Below are 8,971 nucleotides of genomic sequence, written 5' to 3'. Positions count from 1 at the left end.
AATTCCTAGTAATGCCGTTTGGATTGACCAACACTCCGACCGCATTTATGGATCTTATGAATCGGGTATTTAAGAAGTATTTGGACAAATTTGTCGTGGTATTCATTGATGACATCCTTATTTATTCTAAGTCAGAAGAAGAACATAAGCAGCACCTCTCGATAGCATTGGAGATACTCCGACAAGAGAAGTTGTATGCCAAGTTACCAAATGTGAGTTTTGGTTAAAGGAAGTTCAATTTTTGTGGCATGTCATTGGAAATAAGGGAGTTAAAGTGGATCCGGCAAAGATTGAGGCAGTTATGAGTAGGGAGAGGCTAAAGACTCCTACGGAAGTGCGAAGTTTTCTAGGATTGGCCAGATACTATAGAAGATTCGTCAAGGATTTTTCGAAGATCGCCACGCCATTGACCAAGTTAACCAGAAAGAATCAAAAGTTTGAATAGAGTGCAGAATGTGAAGATAGCTTTCAAGAGTTGAAGCAAAAGTTGGTAACAGCTCCGGTGTTGGTACTTCCAGACGATCAAGGGAACTTTGTAATTTTCAGCGACGCTTCACATAAGGGTTTGGGTTGTGTGTTGATGCAACACAGTAAAGTGATCGCATATGCGTCAAGACAGTTGAAACCGCATGAGTTAAAGTACCCGATGCATGACTTGGAACTAGCCGCCATTGTGTTCGCACTTAAGATTTGGAGACATTACCTCTATGGAGAGAAGTATGAAATCTACACGGATCACAAGAGTTTAAAGTACATTTTTACTCAGAAAGAGCTCAATATGAGGCAGAGGAGATGGCTGGAATTGATCAAGGACTATGACTGTTTGATAAATTACCATCCTGGAAAGGCGAATGTAGTGGCCGATGCTGTAAGTAGGAAGGCGAGACTGAATATGATGATAACATCAAAAGAGTTATCTGAAGAAATCGAAAGATTGGAATTGGAACTTTGTGCTAATGGAAAAGTCGAGGAAGTTTGTCGTGCAATGACCTTTCAGCCAACACTAGTGGAAAAGATAAAGAAGTGACAAGAAGAAGTAATGGAGAAAGAGAAGAATCAGTTATCTGGAGAGGAGATTAATACTCAAAGGGATGAGCAAGGGATACTAAGGTTTTCATCCAGAATATGGTTTCCCCATATACCTGAATTAAAGAATGAGATCCTCCATGAAGCCCACAATTCGATATTTTCAATCCACCCGGGAAGCACCAAGATGTATCGAGACTTAAAGAAGAACTTTTGGTGGCCAAATATGAAGCGAGACGTGGCAGAATGGGTTGCGAAGTGCTATACTTGTCAGAAAGTAAAGGCAGAACATCAAAGACCAAGCGGATTAATTCAGCCCCTGAAGATTCCAGAATGGAAATGGGAAAATATCGCTATGGACTTTATAGTAGGACTACCGCAAATGAAATCCGGGCATGACGCAATATGGGTTATAGTTGATCATCTTACGAAGTCGGCACATTTCCTGCCAATAATTGAGAAGTCGTCACTGGACAAGTTGGTTCATCTGTATATGCGCGAAATCATACTAAGGCATGGAGTACCCGTATCCATAGTTTCAGACAGAGATCCCCACTTTAACTCGAAATTCTGGAAGCAATTTCAAGAATGTCTTGGCACGAAGTTGAATATGAGCACGACATACCACCCGTAGACTGATGGTCAGAGCGAAAGGACAATTCAAACAATCGAAGACATGTTGCGCAGTTGTGTAATCGATTTTGCAGGAAGTTGGGACGATCACTTGCCGTTGATTGAATTCTCTTACAACAACAGCTATCATTCCAGTATCGGCATGCCACCATATGAAGCTTTGTACGGGTGGAAATGTAGATCACCAACAAGTTGGGATGAAGTAGAAGAAGGAAGAATTCTCGGCTCGGAATTGGTACAACAGTTGCATGACACAGTCAAGTTAATTCAGAAAAGGTTGCTTGCTGTTCAAGATAGACAGAGGAAGTATGCGGATCCAGCGCGTAAGGATGTTCAATACCAAGTTGGTGAAGCTGTGTTGCTGAAGGTGTCACCTAGAAAAGGGTTGATGAGATTTGGCAAGAAAGGGAAGTTAGCACCTAGATACATAGGTCCTTTTGAGATTTTGAGTCAAGTAGGAAAGGTGGCCTACGAGTTGGCCTTACCACCTCAGTATCGGCATATACATAATGTATTCCATATGTCGTTGCTTAAGAAGTACAATCCTGACGCTAGCCATGTGATAGAATATGAACCTGTAGAAATTCAGGCAGACCTGTCATTTGTGGAACAACCGATTAAAATACTCGACTGGCAAGTAAAGAGTCTTAGGAATAAGTCGGTAAAGTTAGTAAAAGTGCTTTGGAGGAACCCTAAGGTCGAAGAGTCGACTTGGGAGTTAGAGTCTGAGATGCGCTTCCGGTATCCTCATCTGTTCTCTTAGATTCTGGGGACAGAATCCCTTAAGGGGGAGAGGATGTTACGACCAGTATCTTCGTGTAATATTATTTGTGGATTTGGTATAATATTAAAGCCAAATGAAAATATATTCATTGATTGTACGTTTGTGTGAGTAAAAATTTCTGTATTATAAATTTGCTTTATATAGTGTATGATTTTTTTCAAAGCAAGAGTTTATTTATTTGCTTTATTTTGTTTTATAAGGAATATTCTAAACCTTGGAGAAATTCCTTTTAAAAGTTATTTTATTCACAAATTTCAAAAGTGATTTTATAAAATTTCTAAAAATCCAAGTTATTTTATGGTATTAATTTTATAATTTTTGAACTTGTATTTTATTTTATAAAAATAAATCTTTACAAATTTTATTTGTTATAATTATCAAATTACATAAGAGACCATGCATGCAAATCACCCTTCTATTCTCTCAAAGGGCAAATAAGACTTTTCCAACCCCACTAACTCATTTGATTATTACCAAATTACTACATTAGCCTTGCATGCAAAATGGCCTAACTTTAGCTAAAGGACATTTTTGTAAGTTCTCACTTCCACTCATTATTTGTCAACCAAAAAGCATAAAATAAAAAAAAATCAAAGTGGGAGAAGTCATTCCACTCATTCCACACTCCAACACACCACAAATTTTCTCTCTTTTCCCCCTCCCACCTTGCTCTCGGCCGAAGGCTAAATCCCCCACCCCCCTTCCATTTTTCAATTCATTCTTCATCTTCCCAAGTGTAAATCTTTTACCTACATTCATCTTATATACTTTCCAAGTGTTTTGTGACTTGGAAGTTGAAGTTCTATGGATGCATGTGTAGTTCTTATGTGATCTCCAAAGAGAAACTCTTGATTCTTGTGAATTCAAGAGCTCTCTATGATATATATTATGTATATGTGCTAACTAAGTGTTTTATGGAGATATCATGCTTTAAAATCCTTTGCATGCTACTGAAATTTCATTATATATTTATGTTTAGCCATGCATGCTAGTTTTAAGACATTAAAATGATGATCAACCATGTTTTGCATGCTATTCTTTTCGAAATCATGTTATTATATTTAAAAATCTATAAATGCGAAATAGGTGTGCTTAAAATAGATTGTTTCCATAATAAATTTCTTATTAATACTTAAAAGAAGTTATATTTCATGATTATTAAGGATGAGAATTAAGTGCAAGTCAATTTTTCAAGCATTTAAAACTTTATGCCTAGCCGAAATCTTGTTATGTGTTTTCCATGAGTTGCATGTTATATATTTAGTTGCATGTTGTTGTTTTTGGGCATGGATGATCTCACCCAAGGTTATTTTGAGAATAAGGGAGTTAGTTCAGTAGATTACCATGTATAAGTCTTGGTTTAAGTATTGGGATGTTGGTAGTTGAGTTTGTCAAGTCAAAACCTTGGAGAAATGAGAGTTATAGTTTCTGCAGAAAATCAGTTTAGTACCCTGAGGTTTAGAGTGAGTTTTGACCATGTCATTGATGTGCACTTTGAGTCCCAAGCTACCAGAAGTTATTATTGGGAGTATATAAAAGGTTTTAGGAGTTGGTTGGAGGTTTGCATGTCTTTTGGTTAGGTGCACAAGTAGAATCACAAAATCTGTCCAGCAGGGGACAGTTTTGTTGCAACTTAGAAATAGGGATATTTGACCATGTCATGGGTAGGCCCTCATTAGGCCCAACTGGAACTTAGTTAGAGGGAGTGTGAGAGAAGTTTTTCCAACCATAGTTCATAGGATATGAGATAGAACCATGTGTCACAAGTTAATTCAAGTCAGGGTGTTTTCTGCCCAGAAAAACAGGGGAACCTTGGACTTTTAGCTTAGGCCTAAGAAGGCCCAAGCCAGGCCCTTGAGCCACATCAAGTTTGTGAGATGCCCTTAGGTCAGGAGAGTCTTGTGTAAAAGTTTTGAAGGAAAAATTGTAGTTTAAGAGTGTCTATTGCACTCAAGAAACCATAGTTGTCATTCTGAAATTTGCACCAGCGAGCACTTTCACTTATCACATAGTTTTAGAACACTTAGAAATGAGTATTAGGTCGACCACCATAGTTGTAAGATAGTATAAGGTCAGTAGAGCAAAAGGCACAAGTGAGGGTCAATAGGTGTTGGATAATTTAGGAAAGGCACATCGAGTTAGGAATCCAAAATTAAAGGACTATGTCTAGTTTAGCGACCAAGTGACTTAAGTTGTGAGTCGTGATCATCCAAGTCTAGTGTTGCATTATGGTATATATGGTGTTACTTGGTATTAATATATGATATGTGATTATGTGGCTATGTGTGTGCAATTATAATTTAAAAGAGAATATAAATTAAGTGCATATAGGCCTAAGTGCCATCCGTGTTTAATTTTGAGTTGTAAATAGGTTAAGTTGGTGAGAATATATTATAATGAGGATTATTATTATTTATGTAGGATCTCGAGACGAGGGAAAACTTGCCATAAAGGTCGAGTGAAGCTCCAGTTGCTCCTACCAGTCAGACCAGACCAGCCTATCTCAAGGCAAGTGATTCAACTTGACCTTCGTATTTACTATAAACAGTTCATATATATATTGATGCAATTATCCTGAGTCATTTGATATGTTTTAAATCAAGCGTATCTTATGTTTATCTTTGAATCATATAGAAATGACATGAACCCTCGAGTACGTATTGCAAGTAGTTCAAAAGTCTTATCATGACAGTATATTAAAGTAATTCGAATGCCATGATAAAATAAAGAGTTGTTATAGCACTCGGTTGATCCTCTTAATTACCATGCTAATGATTCCTAAGTAATGATATCTCATCCTGATACTTGAATCCCTATAGAACCTTACCTTGATACCTGAAAGCCAGATATTTATCAAAGTTGTCCCTAATTGATTGATACCCCTCTTTCTTATCCTAAATTTTGTCAATTCTGATATATTCTGAGCTAAAAATCATTTCTTCATACCTTAACACCCTTAGTATTCATGAAGCTTACATTCTTGATGATCCAGCACTTGAACCATGATGAGAAACCATTGCTTTAAGCCCAATTTGGTACTTCCTTTCATGATATCCAATAGCCTCACTAAATTCCCTTGTCCAAACTTTGATACATGAAAACCATTCAGTTACCCTAATAGAGTTTAGTTTTGTGAATCATGGCTCGGAGATTTAGTACCATATTTCCCGTGTTTCGAGTTGATCTATAATCCCTTAATATAAATGTTTACTGTAAAAAGAGATTTTATCATAATTCGGCGTCAATTTTTGAAATAAATAAAATGTGGGTTTTTCAGTCCCAAAGGGGGATAAATGTTTTCTTTGAACGGTGGATCTGGACTGAGACGCGAGTCCTTTCCACACTTATATTAGGCTTAAAAGTTGCCTAGGGATTCCCGTTAATGTTTTAGAACCCAGCGAGGTTCGGGATTACTTCGCGGCTGATCACCGGCTGTAATCCGTAGCGTCATAAAATGATTTTGATTAGGACATGATTTTAAAATTGTTTTGATACAAGCAAAATGATGCCATCTCACATAGTTCTATCTCTCGTTATCATTGGTTATGTCTTTCCATTGTCATTCTTAAAGGTATATTTCGATTTATGTTTGTGTCGTACTGTTAGCACTTGTTGAGCATTTGGCTCACTTCTTGCTTTACCCTAATATTACAGCTAGCAGCTATGGTTAGATTCAAGTAGACTGCCCGTAAGACCTGTGATGCTGCTGCTTATGTTTGAGCGCAGGTAGAATAAGTAATAATAGTTTGTGTGAGGACTCGGTACTTTTAATCAGATGTAATAGTTGGTAGTGTTGGGCTGTTCCAAACCCTAAACTGTAAGATCTTGGAGTTGGTTGTGTATTCTTCATTTAAAATATTATAATAGTTATATTTTATTTGCTGTTTAAGTTGGGGGTGTGACACCTGAAGACTTTTCCAAAATTTTAACCCTTCTTTCAACCCTGCAATCAAAAAATTCTTGACGGTCTCCTCACTGGCCCCCCTCGCCTTGGGAACTTCGGCGTTGAACCGACGAAAGTATTCTGCCAGGGGCTCCCCCTCCCTTTGCTTGATGTTGGCTAACGTAGCTACAGGAGGTAAGTGGTGGAGGGTGGACTGAAATTATCTGACGAATAGGTCCTCCAATTACCGCCATGTCCTTATGCTAGCAGGTCCCAACTTGGAGAACCATTGTTGGGAACTACCTCTGAGTGATGCCGCGAAGAGTCTGCAGCGGGTCATCTCCAGCACCTGATAGACTTTCATCTCAGTGTTAAATTGTATAAGGTATTCTTCCGGGTCGGCTTCGCCGTTGAATAGAATATCAGGGTTATACCTAAATAATCGAGGTAGAGGGGATGATCGGATAGCAGCCGTGAATGGAGAAGGGGCAGCTGAGTTTGGGGGGCCCCTCTTCTCTTACTCCATCTCATCTAAGATCCTCCTCAGGTCTCTTACCCTAACAACTTCTCCTTCTATGTCACCATTCGCGTTACTCGAATGGTGTGATCCTTGAGGTTACTCGTGACATCCCCTTCCTCCAGCTCGCAATTGCCACTCCTCTTCACGATTGTCTCTACGTCTACGTCGCTCCTCCCTCCTAGGCGAGGTGCGCTGATGTCTTTCTGGAGGGGTCGCTGCACGCTCTCTTTTTGAGCCTCTCTGATCCACAGACTCTTTTTCTTCTCTCTCTTTCTTGCAATTCTCAAACTTAAGCCTGAGGTCATACTCACTTAGCTTCTTACCCATACAGTCTAGCACGCTAGTCGACCTTGCCTCAGACGAAGCTGGCTTCTCCCTCGATCTCAAAGAGATTCGGCCGCCCCACTCATCATGACCTTGGGGTATGTCTTCCTTTTCATGCGATGCCTCTTTCTTTTGCTTGGTCTCAGTTTCCGCGTCATCAAAATTGTGGATCAACATTTTTTGAGGACCTTTGCCCTTCCAGCTATGCTGAGAGACCTTGAGGCGGCGTTCCTTACGCTTGGCATTCTGGCCCGAGCTTCTCTCTACCCTTGACATCCGGCGTTGATCTCGTTCATCTGATTGTATGTCAGGAGCCCATCTCACATATCATAAGCCCAGCTCACATGTCATAAGCCCAAGTCACAATAATCCATGGTTCTAGCCCACACATGAGAGTCCAGCTATTTAATGTGCCCATAGGGACCTGTTTAGGGCCCATGACCGAAAGCGGGCATAACAACTACCCTCCAAAATTTCTGGTCGCATCTTGAGGCTAGGAATTTTTTCAACATTATCTTTTTATGGCCCCTGATAAGTGGATTTTATATCCACTTGGAACGCTTTATTACAATCTTAAATTGGTGTTTTGGACTTAAGTTGTTGGTATTTTGATGTGTTTTTGTGTTATTGCATTTCAGGTATCAGTTAAATGAAGAAAGGAGCTTTTAAAGGAAAAATGATAAAAATTGATCAGATTTGGAATCCAAGGCCATTTTCAAGTTTTAGAGAATCTCGTTAGTTTCGCGTGGATAGTTGAATCGCCTAATTCTGACGAGTAGAACTCAAGTTATGGCCAAAATAAGATTCATCAGAATTTCTCAGAAAGGCTACAGGCGCCCGCCTGCTGGTGTCAGGTGCCCGCCTGCTGGTGCTAGGCGGCCGTGTGCTGATGTGTGGCTGACTTCACTGATTTTGCTGAAAAAGCCTTTTTTGAGTGGAATTTGATGATTTTAAGGGTCCAGATCCAATATGGGCTTATATATACTTAAAAAAAAGGGTTTTCATCATCCGGGAAGATTGGGAGATCAAGGAGAAGACCTAGAAGCATAAAACAACTCCGAAAAAGAAGATCTTGTTTTTAACTAATGATTCTTTGAATTAGTTATAACTTTGGATGCTCATTTTCATTCTTCTTGAACGTAGATCTCGTTTATTCGTACTTTAATTATTATTCAGTTTATTAAGACTTATTTTATACCATGCTTTCATTGGAACCCATGGTGATGATGAGTTCAATTATGGGCTAATCGTTATCATGGGATTCTAGCGGATTTACTTATGGATTTCAATAATCAATTTATTTCGATATCTTGGTGTGTGGTGATTGATTGATATCCTAGTATTGGTTGTGCTTATTTGTCTTATGTGTGTAGCTAACATATAAGATAGTATGTTAATCTCTATTGAAGTGACATTAAATATAGAGGTTTAGAACTTGCCATGCTAGCATAGGTTCATGTATTTATTATGCATGATTCATAGGTAATTTTAACCATCTTACTTGCCCTATGTAATCACGATAGATAACTTGCGCATTAAACCATTATGTTTTCAATTCTTATAGACATATAAGGACTAAGCATAATTGGTGTCTATTCAACTTCTATCTCTTTTGTGGATGCTTGGTAGTATGGTATTCGTACAACGAAAGTTGGCGTTTACTAGTTTTGTGTTATCTGATTAGTGTCACCACCATTACATGCTAAGGTTAAGAACAATAAGGCTATTGAATGAAGTATTTAATGAAGTTAGAATCCCATGTTTGTCATATATATTAATTCAACCATTTTTGTTCTCTTAG

Source organism: Apium graveolens, chromosome 9 (assembly GCF_009905375.1).
Source record: "Apium graveolens cultivar Ventura chromosome 9, ASM990537v1, whole genome shotgun sequence".
NCBI classification, from domain to species: Eukaryota; Viridiplantae; Streptophyta; class Magnoliopsida; order Apiales; family Apiaceae; genus Apium; species Apium graveolens.
This window is presented reverse-complemented; position numbering follows the sequence as displayed.